This window comes from Acomys russatus, chromosome 32 (genome assembly GCF_903995435.1).
Source record: "Acomys russatus chromosome 32, mAcoRus1.1, whole genome shotgun sequence".
NCBI lineage: Eukaryota > Metazoa > Chordata > Mammalia > Rodentia > Muridae > Acomys > Acomys russatus.
Genome location: NC_067168.1, coordinates 7,704,937 through 7,726,485, shown reverse-complemented (window position 1 = coordinate 7,726,485; position 21,549 = coordinate 7,704,937). Strand labels below are relative to the sequence as shown.

The 21,549-nt window shown below is 39.2% G+C and overlaps 1 pseudogene; it reads right to left on the bottom strand.

The window, feature by feature from the left end:
• The window catches only part of LOC127184458 (peptidyl-prolyl cis-trans isomerase D-like), a 36,231-nt pseudogene extending 15,293 nt beyond the window's left edge, over positions 1-20,938 (bottom strand).
• Between the last annotated feature and the right edge of the window lie 611 nt (positions 20,939-21,549).

Here is a 21,549-nt window from a genome sequence, read left to right as displayed (position 1 = left end):
ATTTGTTCACTTTACATCCAATTGTAGGCCCCTCCCTTGTCATCACCTCCTAATCCCACCCTCTCTCCTTCATACCATCTCTTTCCCTCTTCTGATCTTCAGAAAGGGGTGCTCTCCTCCCCTAACATCTAACCTCAGCCTATTAAGTCTCATCTGCACTGCCTGTATCCTCTTCCTCTGTGGTCTGCAAGGCCGCCCCACCAGGGAGAAGTGATCAATGTGTGGGGGCCAGAATCCATGTCAGAAGTAGTTCTTACTCCATAAGTTATGGGACCCACAAGGAGACTGTGCTGCCTATCTGCTACATCTGAGCAGAGGGGCTAGGTCTTAGCACGCATGGTCCTGGGTTGGTGCATCAGTCTCTGCAGCAGCCCCCCTCTTCCACCCAGATTTGTGTCTCACCATCTGCTTGGCTTTCCTGCTGGGTGTTGTACATTTGCACAATAGAATACTACACAGCTATTAAAAACAAGGAAATCTTGAAATTTGCAGGTAAATGTATGTAACTAGAAATGATCATCCTGAGAGAGATAACCCAGACCCAGAAAGACATGCATGGTATATACTCACTTATAAGAGAATATTAGCCAAATAATACAGATAACCACACTGCAATACACCAACCTAAAGAAACTAAATAACAAGGAAGACCTTAGGAAGAATGCGTAATTCCTATTCATAAAGACAAATAGAATAGACACTGGAAGCAGCTAGAGAAAAAGAACAGGAAGGGAGCCTACCATAGAGGTCCTCTGAAAGAATTTGTTGTATATTATAGATACTAATCCTCTGTCAGATGTATAGCTAGTGAAGATTGCTTTTCCATTCTGTAGTTTGTCCCTTCTTATATACCTTATAATGTCATTAGATACCTGACTCAGTTATCTCTGCACAGATATGCTGTCCATAATAAACTGAAAGCAGAAATCTTACAGTAGTAGATTCCAGACTATAATGATACCAACAGTGATGATCCACTGTCTCTGTCTTCCCTCTACCCACATCCTGCCCTCTGCTTACTTCAAAGGGACATATTATAGAAGCATGATTCTTAAGGTTGAACACATTTTCTCATTATATTTTCATAGAAAATGAACCATATTTCTTTAGTGGGTCCTCTTGTGTAGATGGGTAGGGAATGATGGAGCCACCTAATCCTCAAGTGACTCCTCATCTATGCCATGACCTTACACAGCATATGCTTTCCTATAGGCCCGATTTGCAACACTGCATTTGAAGGGTTCACATTTTTCTGTGTTTTGTTTACTTTCTGTATAATGACAAAATTTGCTTTAATTTATAAGAAAGCATAGTGCAGAATTCCATCATACACAAGCATTTCTCTGGAAGCTTCCCTCTAGTATATGTTTACATCAGTGCTCTCTTTGAGAGCCTGGTAGCCTCTGTTTTGAGGAACCCTTACTAGAAATGAAGAGCAGCTCGTTCAACCTGAAGACCAGAATCCTGGTCCTAAACATGACTGGAGTTTGTCATACATTTTCTCTGGGTATTTATCAACTACTAAGTAATATTATGGAACTAAAATAGTTTCAAAAGGTTTTCCTCCATAGACAATACATTTCTACCTGGAATGCATAGTGTCTAAGATATATTTTTATACTATAATATTATTCTCTGGGTTTAAATTAGCTATCAAAGATATAAATCTGCATTTCACATAAATAACCCTATTTATAGTTTTCTAGAAAGCTACAATGTCTAGCATTATTATGAAGGTCATCTTCCTTGTAAATTTTAAGAGCAAAATGCCATTTCAATGTCAAATTAAAGAACTACGAAGGAGTAATTGGTCCTGAGTATAGCTTCAATTTGCCTATGATAAATATGACAAAACAATGACAACTTAAAAAAAGAAAGAAAAGAGGTAAAGTGGATCATTGTAGAATGGAATGGCTCCAATGCTGGGCATGATCATCATTACTGTTAAGTCAAAGCATCTTAGATTACCTGTGTGAAACCCTTGTACGCTGAGGCCTATTGACTTTCCCTGAAAGGAGCCGCAGAAGGATTGTCAGATGCTCTTTTGAGATCACAGCCTCAGTCCCCTGCTTCCCCAACTGAGAGGGCATGCTCTCCTGGCCCAGCTGCATGTGACCTTGATGATCTTCGAAAACACCACAGCATATAGGAGGTGCAGGGTTAAGCAAAAAAGTGATCTCATTCATGCTGAGTTTTGAGGTCCTTACCCAGGATGGAGTGGAACATTTCTGTAATGAAGCCTTTTGGTGTCACCCATGCCTTATAAGTAACCCCTCATCCACGTTACTAAAAATAGTCCCCTAAATTTATGGGTTCACCAAGCTGGACTTGGATAAAACTTTCTCTAGTCTCTCCACGGGACTCTGCAGCAGACATTGTTCACATCCCAGAAAAGCAAGAATAAAAACAAAAACAAAACAACTTCACATCAGATCTTGAGTAACATGTAGTAATTTATAGTCTATAATGTAAACTGCCTTGATAGCAAAAGGTTTCTGTGCTTATGAGATAATGGGATTTGATTGCATACTTTTATTTTAGCACCTGTGGTGGCAGGAGAGTTCATCTCAGTCACCCAGAACTGGAATGGAAGTGTGAGAGCTGCCAGCAGGTGCAGAGCACCCCTTACATCCATCATGGGGTTCACTGTACCCAGACCATAGTATGTTTGTAAAGAAACAAAACTGTAAAATATGGTTCTTTCGAGTTTACATGTCAGTATGGCTTTAAGAATATTTAGGTTAAGTTGTATATTGTGTCATATCCATTGTAAAAGAATTCCTGCTGTGTGATATAAATAGGTCAACCATTGTTATCACTGGTATATTGAAATTATTCTTATATTCTAAATGATACCGTTAAGCCTTTAATATTAACTCTTGCTGTCTGCTTGCTAACAAGAACTGTTAACATTACAGCATAAATTATAAAGTTTAGATAAGAAATTTGGAGGAGGAAGAAAGAGGGGAAGCTGTGATCAGGATATAAAGCAAATTAACAATTTTTAAAAAGAAAAATTTTAATAAAATATTTTAAAGCTTTGTTTTGAGGGCCATTCTAAGTCCACACTCTTTGTAGAAAATTTCAAAAGCAATCATGCCTGAGATAATTTTATCTATGCCTATATGCTTTTTGACATATTCAAAGACAATCATGCCAACACAATGCCTATTGTAATATAGTTAGGAGGATGGAGAGACCGCGAAGCAGTTAAGAGTACTCATTGCTCCCGCATAAGACCACAAGTTAGTTTCCAGTGCCCATACGTTGTGGCTTGCAAAAAATCTGAGACTCTGCCCAGCTGGGTATCAAGTCATATGCTGGGACTCACAGCAAGATTCTGGGCTGAGCACTGAGAGCTGTATGGAAGAGTCGTGGGGGTGGGAGGATGGAAGGGCCCAGAGGAACCCTACAGGGAAACCATCAAAGCTGAAGGCAGATCTGGACATGAGAGAGGGGATGAAAAACTGATGTACCAGCCAAGGACAATGAACACAGAGAAGCTAGACACCACTGTTTAGCCAGTGGAAAGATCATTCTCCATAGTTAGGGGTGGGTAGTGTGTGAGGGAGTAGGTACTGCCTCGGAAATGAACACTGGTGCCCTGGATTTGGTCACTTCCCCTTGTCATGGAGGCCCTGTGGGCACACAGAGGAAAGGGAAGCAGACTAACTGATGACTAGGCTGTGGTCACATGGTGGGGGATGAAGGACCTCCTGTCAGAGGTCTGGGGGAGAGGAATAGGGCAGAAAAGAGAGGGAGGGTGGGAATAGGAAGATAAGAGCAGAGCCAGAGTGTGGGGATAACAATTAGGATGTAATGTGAATAAATTATAAATTATAACAAATGAAAAAGAAAACCTGTAACTCCATTCCAAATAATCCATGCCTTCTAACCTCTACAGGCACCGAGGCTGCACATTGTGCACATACATACATGCAGACAAAACACTAATGCACACAAAATAAGTAAATCTAAATCAAACATTTTTTTAAAGATAAGAGTTACATAGCTGAGGAGATGGATCCGTGGGTGAAATACTTGACCCATAATTGGGAGGACTTGAATTCAGATCTCTAGCACTCACATGAAAAGCTAGATGTGGTCATAAACATTTGTAATTACGGCACAGTTGGACAGAGAAGGGAGGAGCCTCACAGCTTCTAGTGAGCCTGCCTAGCTGCAATAGAAAGTCTCAGACTCAGTAAAAAAATATGTTGTGTCAAAAATAGAATAGAGAGCAATGGAGGAAGAAATTCTAAAGTCGATCTCTGGCCTCTATAAGCACATGTATGGGAGTGTACTCCTTTGTGCACATGTACAACACACACATACACAGACACATTTTGCTTACTCATCAAAGTAAAAAGTTAATGTTGCTGAAATGTTCATCAACTGTTTTCGATATGTTCCTGCTATTAAAGTGAGTAATATTATCTGCTGCAGTTTTGTGTTCTGAATGTGGCCTTTTGTGATTATTATCCAAATTCTCATAGAAATACTAACAGTCAAACACATGGCAAATATGGAAGTAGATTCAATTAAGAAAGTTCATTCTCATCCAACTAATAATGATGATGGGTAATATCAGCATGATAATAAATACCAAAGACCCCTTCCCCATATAGGCACACAGAGCTCTAGGCTATGGTGGTACAGCACCTCGCTGACCTGTTTATAAGCTTCCTCTTGGTTCTTTTTTATTATGCTGGCAAAGCCCTCTATGTCATGGGTTCTGTTCATCAAAAGTCCACCTTGGGACAAGTCGTCAATTGTTAAAGAATATTTACTGGAGAATGTCTGTGTTGTTGATGCTAAGAAATGATAGGGAATTCATACACACATAAGCTGCCACGCTGTCACAAGGAAAGAGCTACACGGATGAAAATTAAACCAGTAAGTCTAGTGGGCTTCCCACAGTCCAAATACATCAATTCTGTACAGTTGAGAAATGGTTCCCAGGAAAGCTAATGCCTCCAATTGGCCATTCCTCTAGATGTGTTTTCTTCTTGAAAATCCCACCACACATTTATGGTCTGAAGGACTTTCATAGATTTCAGATAAACAAAGGAAAAGATTGACTTTTGTAAAGAGCAGTGGGTTCAGAGAAACTGAAAAACTCAGTGAATTACTGAAAAATGTGGGTGAGAAAATCACTATAGAAGAAATGTTTAAAAATTAAAGGACCAAACATAAACCTGGGATATAAAAACTTTAATAGATATAAAGTAAAATAAAATCAGGGCGAAAAGAAGAGAAAGAAAGAAAGTGCCCTTATGAACGTTGTCAGGCAGAAGGGAAGGCTTCAGTACTTAATGTTCATGAGTGAGAACAAAGAATGTTGGAGAGGAAAAGAAACTGCAGGAGGGAGCAGGGGTAACATGAGGAAGGGGAGATGAGCAGAATGGCAATAGGTATTACATATTTAACAGAAGCTTAAAACAGAACCATAATGAGAATCAGCAACCCAACTTCTGACATGTTCACATCTTAAACAGATGTTTGTGCTTCCATATTCATTGTATAATGATTCATAATAATTAAAACATGAAGATAAATATATAGCCCAGATTTTATGTATATGTGTGTGTGAATATATGACATGTGATTTATGTACATAGTAGAATATAGCCCTCCTTTTATAAGGAAATCGGCTATTTGTGACACTATAGATGTACCTTGGATTACCTGATGGTAAGTGAAATTGCTAGCTACCGAAGGACAAATACCACTTTATGCCACTTTTGAGGTACACAAAATGGTCAAAGGAAACAGGTAAAAAGGAGAGTGGTAATTTCTAGGCCTGAAAAAAGAAGAATATTGGAAGTTGTTTTCAACATATAAGAATTTTATATATACAGTGGGAAAAGTCCTATGGGTTAACTGAATAGCCTAGTGTTTGTACTGTACTCTAAAAAAATTATGAAGACAGGCCATATTAAATGTTGCTCACTTCTCTGGGACTGTAACAAAGGCTAACAAATACAAATTTAAAATAAAAAATAAATTATTAAGAGAAAATGAAAGATCTCTGGGACAAAGCTAAGATGCATTATGCACACATTTTGGTGTAGACTAAGTCTCTAGAAGACATGCCAATTAAAATAGTTCAGGAAAATGTCACGAGTCTTGTACCAAATGTGGCCATTTAAGTACAAGAGTCATTTAGAACGCTAAATGAACATAACCAGGAGATAATCTTTCTATGTCATTTAATAGTTTCATGGCAAAAGTTTGTAACTGTTGATGACAAACACACCTCATTAGAAAGACAAACCCAGCTGGGTGTAGTGGTAGCTATAATCCCAGCACTTGGGGATGGAAAGGCAGGCAGATCTCCCTGAGTTTGAGGCAAGTGTTGTATACAAAAGTGAGTCCAGGACAGGCAAGGCTACACAGTGAAATCTTGCTTCAAAAATAAAAAAAATAGAAAAAAAAAGAAATTACAATAATATTTTTCTATGAAGAAACACCAAATACCAAGAGACCATGAAAACATGTATTTCAAGCTCTGGCATTTAAGAAAGTTCAATTCAAAATTAATGAGTCCAGCAGTATTAACTCTTATAGTTAAAGGAAAAATAAATATCTTCTTTAAAAAAGTAAAAACTAAAAGAATTCATGACCAGTAACCTAGCATTGCAGAATATATTGAAGGAATTCCACAACGTGAAAAAGAAATATGAACAACCACAAGAGCAAAGAAGGATGAATCCACTAAAAGAGTAGATAAGAGCATGAAAGGACTGTAACACTGAAATATTATAGAATGGCCAAATTAGTATGTAGACTTCAGTTCCTTTCCTGAATTAAATGGTCTTTATTCTCCAGTTGCAAGGCAGGTTACCTAACATTACTAAAATACGAATCCAACTGTTTGCTGCTTACAAGAAACACATACTACTGAACAGAAACAGACTGGAAGTGAGAAGATGAAAAAATCATATTACAAGTAAATGGAATCCAAGAGAAAGATGAAAGTGCTACCTTTGTATCCAAACAAAGCAGATATTAAGCAAAATTGGCAAAAGAGACAAGTTGGTATCAATTTATTTGAACTTTTTAAAAGAGTAACAAATCCTTAGAGCATTTTTAGGTCCAAATTTTAGAATGCTCTTAGTTTCTGATTTTTGCTATATTAACTATGATTGTTATTTTATATGTTGGAACAATAAAGTAATTCTAATAGTATATAATGTATATAATTAGGGCAGATTATAACAACTATCATACACTGGATATTTCATACTCTATATTGGAAACATTTAAATTTTGTACTAAAAGCTTGACTGTATTTTTCTAATATGCATAGTACAATTTTTACTGCAAGATATATGATTGATCTACTGTGTAAGATTGTAGAAAATATGTAAGAAACCTGGAAAAGCTTCTAGAAAAGGATGACTGAAACATTGAAAAGGCCCAAGTCCCTGCCTGACCCTAAAATAATATTTACAAATCTGGATAAGTAGCTATTAGTTAAGATGGTACTGTTCTTCAAGCTCGGTAAGTGACTCAGTGAGTAAGAGCACTAACTTCTCTTTCAGAGCATGTGGGCTCTTTCCCCAGCACCTACATAGCATCTCAAAAGCATCTCTAACTTGAACTCCTAGGAATCTGCCACCCTCTTCTGGCCTACTTGGTAATTCATTCAAATACTGAACAGATGTACATGCAGTCCAAAACACAATACTTAAAATCAAAAAAATAATTTAATTTTTAAAATGGTCCTGCAGAGATTTCAAGTGGAGTTTTCAGAATCCACCTCCTCAGGTTTTTTGAAACCACCTATAACTTCAGCTCCAGGGTGTGTACTGCCTCTGGCCTCTTTAGGCATCTCTACCACATGCACATAGTTACACACAGACACATATAAACATAAGCGTAAGAAGGAACATCATCATCACCATATCATCTTAGAAGACTATCCATTCCTTCCTGTGGTAGTTGAATGAGAATGGCCCCCATAGGTTCATATATTTGGATGATTAGTCATCAAGGAGTGGCACAATTTAAAAGGATTAGGAAGTTTGTTCTTGTTGGAGGTAGTGAGTGTGTCAATGCAGGTGGACTTTGAGGATTCAAAAGCTCAATCCAGACCCAGTGTCTTTCTCTTTCTGTTACCTGAAGATCCAAATGCAGAACTCTCATTCGCTTTGTCAGCACCATGTCTTCCTTCATGCCACCATGCTCCTTGACATGATGATAATAGACTAAACCTCTGAATCTGTAAGCCAGCCCCAATTAAATGCTTGCCTTTATAAGAGTTGCCATGGTCATGGTGTCTCTTCCCAACAATAGAACATTAACTAAGACACTCCTCTACCATTATTCACCTGGAAATACTCAAAATACCAGGAGGAATGGGGAGAAGGGGTTTCCTTAACTCATCTTGGTACTCCTGGGGTTACTCAGGGAAGAAGGAAACCACACTCTCATAACTCACGTCCAAATAAGTTTTTTGGACTCTTATAAAGACAAACAGATCTGGATCTTGGCACAGTTCCAACCATGTTTCTTTGATAAAATGAAGATGCATTCCATGAAAGCAACCATTCTTTGAGATGAATTATGTCTCATATTCGGTGCAGTTTGGAATGTAAAATAAGACCATGCGAAATACTGGTTTCCATTGGTTCTTATGGCAACATATGGTACAAGATCAATCTTACATCTTAGTTTCCAAATTATGGTTCATATATGGAACAAAACCTTTTGTGTTATTCTGATAACACTGGTAAATATGTGATTACTATCACACTGATAATCATAAGCATCCTTACATATTATGACTAATATAGCTTCATGGCTTGTAGACCTGTCACTTACAAAAATCCACAGGTATCCCAGAACAAAGGTGAATATAAAACATTTTAAAACTAAGAAGACCATAAATAAATAAAGGAATCTCCAAGCATCTTCTACTACACTTGCAAATTTTAAGGCTGCAGACACAGGGCCTTCAGGTTTATTAGTATGTAATTTTCAAATAAAATTACACACACACACACACACACACACACACACACATACACACACACTCAGGCTACATAGATTGCTCGGTGGTTAAGGATATATATTGTTCTTCCTGAGGACCCGAGTTCAGTTTCCAACATCCATGTTGAGTAGCTTTACTCCAGTGCCAAGGGATCCATCATCTCTGGCATTCAAGACTTCCAGCAGCTAGCATGCATGCACAAAACAACAACATACAGAGAGAGAGAGAGAGAGAGAGAGAGAGAGAGAGAGAGAGAGAGAGAGAGAGAGAGAGAGAGAGAGAGAGAGAGAGAGAGAGAGGAGAGAGAAACAGAGAGAGACAGAGACAGAGACAGATAGACAGAGACAGAGAGAGACAGATAGATAGAGAGAGACAGACAGAGAGACAGAGAGACAGAGACAGAGAAAGAGAAAGACAGAGGGAGAACTAAAATAATATAAATAAAAAACTCTTAAAATTATATACTGAAGGCATAGAACAATACACATGTACACTGTGGAACAATTCTCATAATCAAGTTAATAAACACATTTGCCATAAAAATTCTCTCTATGTGTGTCTCTCTATCTCTCTGTCTCTGTCTCTGAGACACACATGCACGTGCGCGCGCACACACACACGCACACACACACACACACACAGAGAGAGAGAGAGAGAGAGAGAGAGAGAGAGAGAGAGAGAGAGAGAGAGAGAGAGAGAGAGAGAGAGAGAGGTTGTTAACTGGAGTCACATGCTTCCAGTTTCCCACATCTTAGTCGTCTTTCAGCTTTAAGTCTGTGCTCTTTGATCACCCCATTCCCCAACCCCTTACCCCTTGGCAATGGTATTCTACTTTCTGCCTCTATGACTGGATTGTTTAGACTCCATGTATGAGAACACATAGTGTTTGTCTCTCAGGGTGTTGCCCTGTTAATTGGTAAAGGCCATCTGAGTTCCGACAATCATCTTCTGCTTTATTACATTTTAACTGAGTTAAAGTCACAAAGTCAGTCGCTTTTAAAGGATACCATGTTGGTATTTTTATACTTTTAAATAATTTTTTATTCAAACCACCATATCTATCTTACCTTATTTAGACACACAGCAATCATTTATGAGAGGCAGTTATCTAAAAATCAAATAAGGAGATAGACACTCAGTCCAGCTCAGAGAGAAGAGAAAGGACAGCACATGGGTAGAACATAGCTACTTCATGAGCTCTCCTTGAATTTCCTCAGAGCATGTCAAGAATCTAGTCTCTGAACTCTGCTTCCTCCCTCCAGGTTCTTTTTATCAGCTAGTATGCTAAACCACTAGAGTGATGTAAATCAGAAATCCCTGTGGTTTTTAGTCAAGTATGGATAGAGCATCCCACTTAACCTCGCAGAGCAATACTAGAACCCTAGGGACAGGTGGCAGTGCCCTTTTATTTTTCTTTCTTCCTACTGATACAAATTTTTTCATGGATTTATACAATAATGTGGATGGATGAATTTTATATGTGTCAGAGAAAGTGCACAGAATATAATAAAATATGCACTTAGGAAAAGGAAAACTATAGCTCCATAAAGCTCAGTGTTAGCAGTCAGTTAAGATACTGCATAGGTATCAGGCTTTGGGTGTATTATGCTAAGCAGTCTCAAGTGGAACAAATCTACCACTCTAATTTGAATAAATATCATCTAGTGTGCATTTGCACTCATCAGAAATCTCTAACTCTCATGTATGGAAAATATAGTCAGCTTATTTCTACTGGGAATTTTATAAGCTGACCAAATAAACAGCTTTTATTGCATGGTCTTATTTTATTCTAATAAAGTGTTAATTTTTTTCTGCTTTTAATTATCTAATTTTATTAAGCATGTGCTTATTCATCTTCTTGATGAAAGTGTTCTGCTTTTCCACTGTAAATGTCACCACATTCTTCCATGGCTGCAGAGAGTCTAACATCTGGTATTCCTAAATAAAACACCAGAAAAGTCCTGAATCACAGTCTAAAGAACTCACTAAAATAACCAGAAGGCTTCACGGGAAGAGGCTTCTCTTCTTGCTTGGTGCAGTTGTTCTTCTGTGATCACAAGGCTGCTATTAATGCATCTGTTGGAGCAGATCCTTCCTGATATGAAAGACCCAGCTGGTCCTGCCTCCAGGCCTGTGGGTGAGTCCTTTAAGAGGACAAAAGTCGAGCCCCCAGCAGGCTCATTCACTCACACGTTCCTCTGTGTGGACTGACAAGCAAAGTGGTGCAGTTAGGACTTGCCCCACTTACCACTGTCAGATGGTTCTGATCAATTTCCGAGAGCCCATTTTAAACCTTACCATTAGGGGATTAAGGGAAACAACAAGATTTTTTTTTTCCTTCAGAGCTTTGCACTTTCTTTTTCAAAACTGATGATATTTTAGATCATTCTCTGTTCTGATTGTAATAAAATGCATACGCTTACACTGTAAAAACGTAACCAAAGTGGATGCAGACAGAAGTTTACAACAGTTCTTGGAAACGGTAGATGACTGCCTAACATTTACATTTGCAGCTGGTAGAATATGAAGGCCTGCTCTTTGTGCATGAAGTGCACGCTGTTATATAATAGAGACCTCACAGCAGTATCTCATCTGTCTACCCCAGGACCACAAAGCCAATTCCAAATGATGCTCTCCTATTCAAGACCTTTGCCCTCCTTGCTCCAGGTGATTCTTCTGGTCCTCCGAGGCGTACTCTGACCCGCCGCCCTCTCTCCCCTTCTGCCCCTGCTTGGGAATTTATTAACTATTGTCCCCTCTTGTTACACTCTCTCTGTGGGCCCTTTCTTCCCCTCTAGATGGTCTTCTTGATGTTGGCCTAGGCTCCCTCTGGCTGCCGGGAGTCATTGATGGTCTCCCTGGAAATTTAAGCCACAACCCAGGCAGCTGCCTTTGCGCTTAGGAGCTGCCTGGCTTCTTAATGTGAAAGATTACATAGTGAGCAAACAGTGCCATTTTAAATGGGCATTTCTATAGTCTTTAAAACTATTTACTCTGGTTCTCATACACACAGTAAGGTACTAGATTTAACACAGCACTGTTTTATAGCAAAATCACTTCCATGCCTGATCATTAGAGGGAGTTGCCAAAAAAAAAAAAAAAAAAATACAAATACTAATGAGTAAAGTTTAATTATTTGTTAAAATTTTAAGTCATCTGATCACATAGGTAGTTTACTTCTGCTTCTCAAACCATAATAATCAATAAACTCTTATTTCATGTTTTCTCCATCCACCTCGTGTGTGTGTGTGTGTGTGTGTGTGTGTGTGTGTGTGTGTGTGTATGTTAGCTGCCAGATGCCTGCTGCCCACTTCAAATTTATAGATGGTTTGTTTTTGCTGACTGAGAAATGTGTAACTGCCTATTTGTTGTGACTGTGTAGTCTAGAGAAATTCTTTATCTTTCACTAACTTAATTTCTCAAGAGACTAGATTGTCACTCTAAAATAGTGAGCAGGTATTGAGTAAAAGGAAACTATAGTTAGGTACTATGTAAGAAGAGGGTATTTGCATATGAGGCTGCTGAAATGGGGTAAAATTGGGTTAGTATTTATATTTTGAATTGAGTATAGCATATACTCTGCTTCTATAAATATGTTCTTTGACTGCTATTACTCTTTAAACCTTAGTACCTCAGAGAGTGCATTGTAAGTGAAACATTTTGACAATAGATATATGATTTCAGTCCAAAGGCATAAGCAAAAGGGTGTGATTTGCTTTTATTTGTGTTTTCTGTATAATGAAATGTATTTTTCTAAAGGAGTTTATATTTTCATAGCATTTAAGCACCTGAGTGACTGACGAATAATTTTGTCTTTCTGATGCCTAAGGAAAACATGGTTCTACTGAGACTCACCATACCTGTGGATCCAGGAAATTCCAAACAAAAGTTCATGGTCACAATAACAATCTCTTTAGTGAGTTTCTGGATGGAATATATGTTATCTGTATGTCTACATTCTGTATATAATGATGAATGGTTTAATCTCTTTCAATGTGCTAAACAATGGAAGGAATAAATGGTGCTTGCATAAACATAGACAAGTCAGGCATTAGTTTTTGAGTATATTAATATGATAGCCTTTTATTTACTAGTTGGCAATTTCACACACGTACATGATATATCTTGATTGAATCACTATTATAAACAGTGAAAAAAACATAATAGAAAATGTTTCTCCTAATTCTACCTTTATTTTTTCAACACACTTCTATTGAAAAATAAAAGAATTCATATTACATCTCATTTGCTATCCCATCCCATGCGTCCTCCCATTCCTCCCTCCCTCCCACTTTCACCCCATTCCCCTTCCCTATGACTGTGACTGAGGGGGACCTTCTCCCCCTGAATATGATGCTAGGGTAACAAGTCTCCTCTTGGTAGTCTGCTATCCTTCCTCTAAGTGCCATCGGGCCTCCCCATCAAGGGGATATGGCCAAATATGGGGCACCAGAGTTTGTGTGAAAGTCAGTACCCAATCTCCACTTAGCTGTGGAGAACACAAAAGACTATGCCTTCTTCTCATCACCTTAATTCTAACTTTAATGGTTTATCATCTAGCGGACCATATGGGCACTTTATTCTGGCAAAAATAGGGGCACTCACATGCTTGTGTGTGTTAGGTGTGTGGGCAGTATGCACAATCAATCCTGTACTTGTGAATGAAAGCTGGAGAATGGCATCTTGTGTCCTTTTCTATCACTTTTCACCTTATTCCCTTGGGACAGTGTCTCAATGAACCTGGAGCCAGTCTAGCTGACAGAGAATCTTGTGGCTCTTACTGCTTCCACTCCCCAAAGCACTGGGCATACAGATGTGTGAATCACTATGCCTGGATTTTTACATGGATACTGGTGATTCAAATGCAGGTTCTCATGCTTACAAAGCAAGTACCTTAGCAGCCGACTCTACAGACGTGTTTTCAAAGTACTTTAAACTACAATTCACAAATTGCAACCATGGCTTATCTGATTTTTATGAAGAATTGGTAAAAATACTCAGTCTTCAAGATATTTCATATATACATACATACATACATACATACATACATACATACATACATATATATACACATATATATAATATCACATCTAGAGGCCATGAAAATTTAAAATATCTTTACAAATGTTACAAGCAGCACAGCGATGTCTATTGTCAGGAGGGTAAGTTACTGTTTTGTGAGTCTATCTCATACTAGTCAGAATACAATTTTCAAGAAAACAAATCACTGGAAAGATGTGAAGAAAAAATAGCCCTTCTTGGCTGCAGGCAGAGATTTAAATTGATGTAGCCATTATAAAGATCACTATGGAGATTTCTTTAAAAACACTAAACATCGAACTACCAGCTGTCTCCATGTGGAATATATTCCTCTAAGGGACTCTAAGTCAAAATATCAAAAGGACACTTGCACATACATCAGCTCACCTCTGTAGAGTCGAGGTAAGCACGCCTGGTTACACATATAAGCTTCCCAGTCTCCATTTGTGAACGAGTGAGATGTGACAATGAGATCTTGACAAGCCCCGAGAATCTGGAGAAGCCCTCACAGCTATAACCTCAAGTTGACTTCCTTCCTTTCTCCAAGATCGAGTACTACATGAAACATATGTGCATAGAAATGTGAAGCTCAGAAACTTGTCATATCTGAATTTCTCAGATTTCAACACAAACTGACGTATGTGTATTTCAATACAAATACATTCTGAATCTGACGCAAATGGAGAGTTAAGGATTCATTAGCCTTCATTAACAAGATCTTCTTCAATTCAAGTTGGAGGCTTGAAACCGGTTAGGCTCCTAGGAGGATAAGGGTGTGACTGTAGCTGAGACACCTAGCAGTGGAGATAAGAAGACTGAGATGGCTACCTCCTATAGCCAGGCAGGACTTTCAGTGGAGGAAGGGGAAAACCAACTCACCCACAAAAACATTGACCCAAAACTGACTCTGCCTACAATGTGTGCAGGGATGAAAAATGGAACAGAGATTGGGGAAAGGGCCAAACAATGACTAGGCCAACTTGAGACCCACCACATGGGAGAGAGCCAACCCCTGACACTATTAACCATACTCTGCACGATACTCTGTTATGCTTGCAGACAGGAGCCTAGCATAATTGTCCTCTGAGAGGCTACACCCAGCAGCTGGGTTGAAACAGATGCAGAGACCCACAGCCAAACATTAGGTGGAGCTCGGGGAGTCTAATGGAAGAGTTGGAAAAAGTATAGAGGGACTCTGAGGGGACAAGAATTTCGTAAGACCAACAAAGACAACTAATCAAGGACCACGGGGGCTCACAGAGACGGAAGCACCAACCAAAGAGCATGCTCAGACTGGACATAGGCGCCCGATACATATGTAGCTGGTGGGCGACTCGGTCGGTCATCATGTGGGTCCCCTCGCAAGTGGAGCAGGGAGGGCAAGAAGATGGAGTGGGGAGTGGGGAGGGCAAGGGGTGGAGAGGGGAGGGCGGGGAGGGGGGTGGGCTCTTTCTGACATAGACTCTGTTGCCTGCTTTTGGATTATTTTCTCCTAGTTGGGCTGCTTTGTCTGGCCTCAATGAGAGAGGATGCGCTTAGTCCTGGTGTGAATTGACAGGTCAGGACAGGTTGGGGGGGTCTCCCTTCTTCTGAGGAGAAGGGGAGGGAGGAAAGGGGGAAGAGGGTGAGAGGGTGGGACTGGGAGGAAATGAGGGAAGGGGCTGTGATAAGGATGTAAAGTGAATACATAAATAAAATTTTAAAAGAATAACACAAAAACAAACAAACAAACAAACAAACAACAACAACAACAAAAAAAACTCCAGGGAGTGGGAGTCACAAGCCGTGCATGAGGTTTAACAGAACCAGCTTTACTGGGTGTTAATAAAAGACACATTCTCACATTTAAGCTTTCAGGCATGTTTTAGACCTAGAAAACAAAGTCTATAAATGTCTGGGATTCAAGCTGTGCCATTTTGATTTACATATAGTCAAAATGATTAAACTGATCTCACTGATTAAATTGATCAGGCTTTTCTTTCGCCTCTGGGACCCTATTGTCTATTGTCATCATCATCTGACACTTGATTTCCTTCACTGATGTTGTCGTTTCATTAGCCAGTGCTCTCAGCTCTGCGTTTGCCAGCTCAGAAGCATTAATGCCTAGTCACCTGTTTTGGTGCTTGATTGTGCACTGGTTGCTCAATTTGTAAGACATAAAGAACCGAGTTTCTGGATTACATGAGAGAACTAGTTTGTGTACTATCCATTTTTAGATTCTACGAGGAAATCTATATTTCTCAGTATCGGTATACTGTGCGACATTTTCTGCAAAGATTGTACAGATAAGATGAGCTGAGACAGAATGGTAACTCAGTTATTAAGCTATTTGAATTTATTACAGGAAAAACATTTAAACCTGAAGCTTCTGTTATTAGTCTTAATACTCAACCACTGAGTCTCTGAGTCAGCCATGCCAGAGAAGAATTTAAAGTAATTCCCTTTAGATGAAACATTGACCAAAATGATGACATTAAAATTGGCATTTTAGCTTTGTGATGTCTGAGTCAAAGCTGACTCCTATAACATTCAAAGGAACTATTGAAAGTTACCGCCACATTTTGTAATGCAAAGTTTGCATGTGTGTATATTAATAGAGATGCTTTCACATACAAACATATGTTGCATTTATATGCATTTGTAAATTTTATTGAAAAATTCAAGATTTCTTAATAGGAAAGAAATATATCATTCCATGCAGTAACATAACTTTAAATCATTGTGTTAAAAAAGAAAAAAAGAAAAGATATATCCTGCGTTTCTAGGAGCCAAAAAATAAATAAATTTAAAATGTTTGTCAGGAGAGTAAATGACAAGTTAAAACTAATTCAATAAATTAAAAAGGCAATTCTCAAACTAAAAGCACTAAAATGGGTGATTATTTAATGCTACTTTTAATTATTCAGAATCAACTACATCAGAAGTGTGTTTGAGTGGCTACCTTAATCCAGCTGTGCAATGATATTATATGTGAGTTCATTACAATAAGTCAATTTTATAACTTGAAAACATTTCTCATATAGCAGAATAAAGATGAAATAGTCTAGTGTCTTAAAAATAAAAATTTCAAATTTAAAACACACCTATGTGGAATATTTTATGATAATTTATCCTCTCAGACTGAGTCTATCTTTTGTGACATCAGAATCAGTTGTTTCATAAAGAACACTTGTAAGTCTATGTCTCACAGTGCCATGTTTGCCTCTTGCTAACAGCACCCTGCAGTTATGATTTTATGTGTCTTCTCATTTAAATGGTGAGTCTCTCACTTGAGTATAGCCATTGTCTAACCTCAGTTTTAGACTGATCTAGGCAGTGAATTACACTTTATGTAGGAGGTGATTTAGAAAAGTGTGTAAGTGCTTCTGGAGTACACAAAGAACAAGCAGTTTCTTAGCTGTCTTCTGGAGCGCTGTCACATCTACAGATAAAACTGTTTTATCACGGCCAATATGGCTTTAAAGTCCTCTACAGCATCAGATACTGGCATCAAATAATTAGACAACTCTTGAGAAAATGTGTAGGCAACAATCAGTTGATATCCCTTGGGTAAATATGCTCATTGTTTTTCACATCTAAAATGTGGTACTGAAACTTTTCTAAGATATTTTCCGTGAGTGTCAGTAATGGGACTGTCAACACCCTCAAAATACCAACTTTGTCTTCTATATTCAAGATAGAATACAAAAGCGGATGAGTTGTAACCTACTCAAGACAACATGAATCATTTTCAAAAGCCATCAAAACGTCGCATTACTGACCCTTTGCAGGATAATGATTCAGGAAACCTCAAACCCAGCCTACTTGGATGAAATAGTTATGCCAATCCCTGCTTTGATTTCTTACTTTTTTCCCCCATCATAAATATCTAGGTCTCTTTATGATACAAGTAGAGGACCACTTTTAAGCTACCCAGAATGGCATTCCACATGGTAACTTGAGTAGACAGAAAGCAATGGAAGAAAATTATTTATGCCTCAAGCTAAACTTCCACCCTGCAATTTAGGCTTTGCTCAAGATCCTACAGAAAGAGCTGCATTCAAGATCTTGTGTGGTCCTCTGTTGGCAGGGACCAGAGGAAAAACAGGGCAATGAATGAGGCACCCAAGGCAAGCGTACAGAAGTAAACGCACCCAGGACATCACCACTTCAGTCTCCATACTCCCTTCTGTTTGACTGCATGTTCTTTTAAGTCTAGTGATTTTTTTTCTTGGACAAAACGCAGCATAGTATGTTCTTTCATTCTTGAGCTTTCCATTCAGAACAAAGTGTTCTAAGGAAGACTAGATTCAACCATGAAAATAATTTGTGTGGTCAAGTGATGAAAAGAAATACTTTAAATCTCCTTTTCAAACTCTTACACAAAATGGTTCAAACATTGAGTATGACTACATAAGACTATAAAACAGTACAGAAAAGAAGGAAATCAGCTAGTTTTATGAGTAGCAAAAAAAGTGAAAATCAACCTAACAATTTTTTTACCCATCTCTTTGGGAAAATATAAAAAATCATCCATCAGTGTTGTTTAGGGTATAAGAACATACATTCAGATGCCTGATCAACACATAAGCTGAAAGCAACTTGGGATTTTATAAAGACATTAATATGTGCGGAAGGGAATGTCTATGTCAAGGAGCATGATGCAGTCTAGGATGACCTACCGGTTGTGGTAGGTGTCTATACCCCAGTCAGAACAAACGGACAGTTGGTTAAATGGTTCATCAAGTTCAATTATTACAAATGCTTATAAAATATTTTGCTTTCACCCCAAATATATGCAGCACCCATTTCAATGGATCTTCCATACTAGGTACAATGGTTTTCGTTTGGTTGGTTAAGTTTCTTTATTTCTTTTAATTCACATCGTGGTCATAGCCCCCATATCTCCTCTCATTTCAGTAAAGACTTTTTTAAAAATAAGACAACTTTGCTCATGATATATAATTTTATATCTTTTATGGACCTCTATGCTAAGAGCTGTTTATTGGCTTTCTATTCTAGTCAGTTTATCAGGACTCTCAAAAGCACTCATAATTGTATCTAGCTTTTCTTCATCCTATAGAATCTGAGGTGACAGGTCTGCTTATTTTCCTTACTCAGGACTTTTGTCTATACTTATACATTTTAATGTCTTCCGTACTTTACAAATTACAACAATAATAATAAACTAAATTTTACATTGAATAGGAACATATTTATAATTGTTCTAATTTCTGTGATAAAGTACCCCAATAAAACCAACTTAGAGGAGAAAGAGTTTACTTCAGTTCACAATTCCAGGCTTCGGTACATCATTGTAAAGAAGTCATAACAGCAGAAACTTGGGGCAGCTGGTCACACCCGCAGAAGAGAGCAGAGAGAGCGTGAACCCTGTTTAACACTAAGCTTGCTTTCTCTTCTCTTACACGGCTACAGGCTCCAACACGAGGGAAAGGTGCTGCCCACCTTCATGCTGACTGCTTCCACATCAATGAAAGCAATAGAGACAGACCTCTACAAACACGGCTACAGGCAAACGCAATACAGATGATCTCTCATTAAGACTGTTCCCAGGTGATTCAGGGTTGGGTCAAGTTGACCATTAAAATTACCCAGCACAACACTGTTAGGCTTTATGTCTACATCAGTAATAGCCATCATATATAAAATATTTCAAAGCTTTATAGCCTTCTTCATATTAATACTTGTTAAACTATTCATACATAAGTTTTTTCTATTGATTTTCTTTTTAAAATTTATATATATATATATATATATATATATATATATATATATATATAATTTTTTTAACTTTTATTGAATGTCCATGATTTACATGTCATGAACCCAAATCCCGTTCCTCCTCTGAGTAAAATCAAACAAACAAACAAAAAAATTTTGTCACAGAAGCTGTAGTGTATCATGAAGTATAGCCTTTTGTCCACAAATGTTTACTTTTAAATGTTCATTGCTACAAGTCATGGGTCTGGTTTGAGGCCTAAGCTATCTTTACCGGGACTGCTGTCAGCTATCCCGTTGTTGTTGTTGTATGTCAAGGAGATTCTTATTCTTTGAATCTACAGATCCAGCCCCTTCATGTCTTCCAGGAGGTCATACATGGGGTAGATGTTGGGATGGGGTCCACTCAGAGCCCTGGATCACAGCCCATACACATGTCCTCAGGGCAGGGACCGCTCTCCAGATCCTGTGTCCTCAGGTCAGAGCCAGCTCTCCTGCTTCCATATCCTCAGGGCCGGGCCAGCTCTTCAGATTCTGTGTCCTCAAAGCAGGGCCAGCTCTCAGTCTCCCATGTCCCCAGGGCTGGCTCACTTGCTCCCGCATCCTCAGGGCCAGTTCTCCTGCTTTTGTATCCTCAGGATCAGCTTTCCTTTTGTGTGTCCTTAAGGCCAGCTCTCCTGCTTCCATTCAATTCACCAGACTGTTGCTGGCCATCAAGGCCTAGATGGCCTCCTAGTCCTGTGGGTACTGGATCTTGTGGGCCATCAAGCAGGTGGTAAATGGAGGCCCCCTCAAAGTCTTCATTGAGTAGCTCGAGGAAACCATTGATGTTGGCCCAGCTCAGCTTCTTGTCCCAGGGAACTTGTGGCTCTGTTGATTTGCGTCTCCTGAGCCTCTGGTTACATTTCATGCTCTATCCGCCATGGGCCCCCACCTCGGTTCTGTCCCTAGTATCCACTTCTGCATGATCCGGCTCTCGGCACTGAGCACAGCCCGGCCTGTGAAAGGGGGTCCATGAGACCTGTGGTGGGCGGTGCAGTCCCCCTCAGGCTCAAACAGCACCCTCTCCTCAAATGCCATCTCCTTGGCCTGCACTGTACCTGGCTGCAACCCAAAAAGCAGAGACCGTGGCAACGGCAGCCCAGGGTCCCTGGGAGTACACCCGAGTGTGAGTGGTCCCATGGTCCTGCGGCAGAAAAGCATGGATAGTCCACATGACAGGATTTTCTTCTTTATGGGAAACACCAGAACTGTGTTTTGGAGCTCTCAGTATGGTCCTTTGGAGACTGTGCAGTCAACTGCTGTTCTGTGGATCAGACACAGTATGTGATCAATGCCATCTTGGATGATCCCAGCTTGGGTATTTCTAATACATTGCACTAAGTCTTTCCTCCCAGTCAGGCCTCTCTCAGGGGTGAACATTTCTGTATAGCACAGAAACATAATCATCCTCCTCAGAATGCATTTAGGACCTCATCTTTTGAACCCTGGACCCCGCGGACCTGCACTGGCCTCCCAGACTGGCACCTACTTGATTTTCTTTTTTAATTATTATTATTAATTTTATTAATTTATTCAGATTACAACTAAATTATTATACCATCACTTGTATCCTCCCATTCCTTCCTCCTGCTTTCACCCTACTCCCCTCCCCTAGGCCTAAGACTGACGGGGACCTCCTCTCCCACTATATGTTCATAGGCTATCAAGTCTCATCTTGGTAGCCTGCTTATTCTTTCTTTGAGTGCCCTCAGGCCTCCCCACCAAGGGAAGGTGGTCAAATATGGAGCACC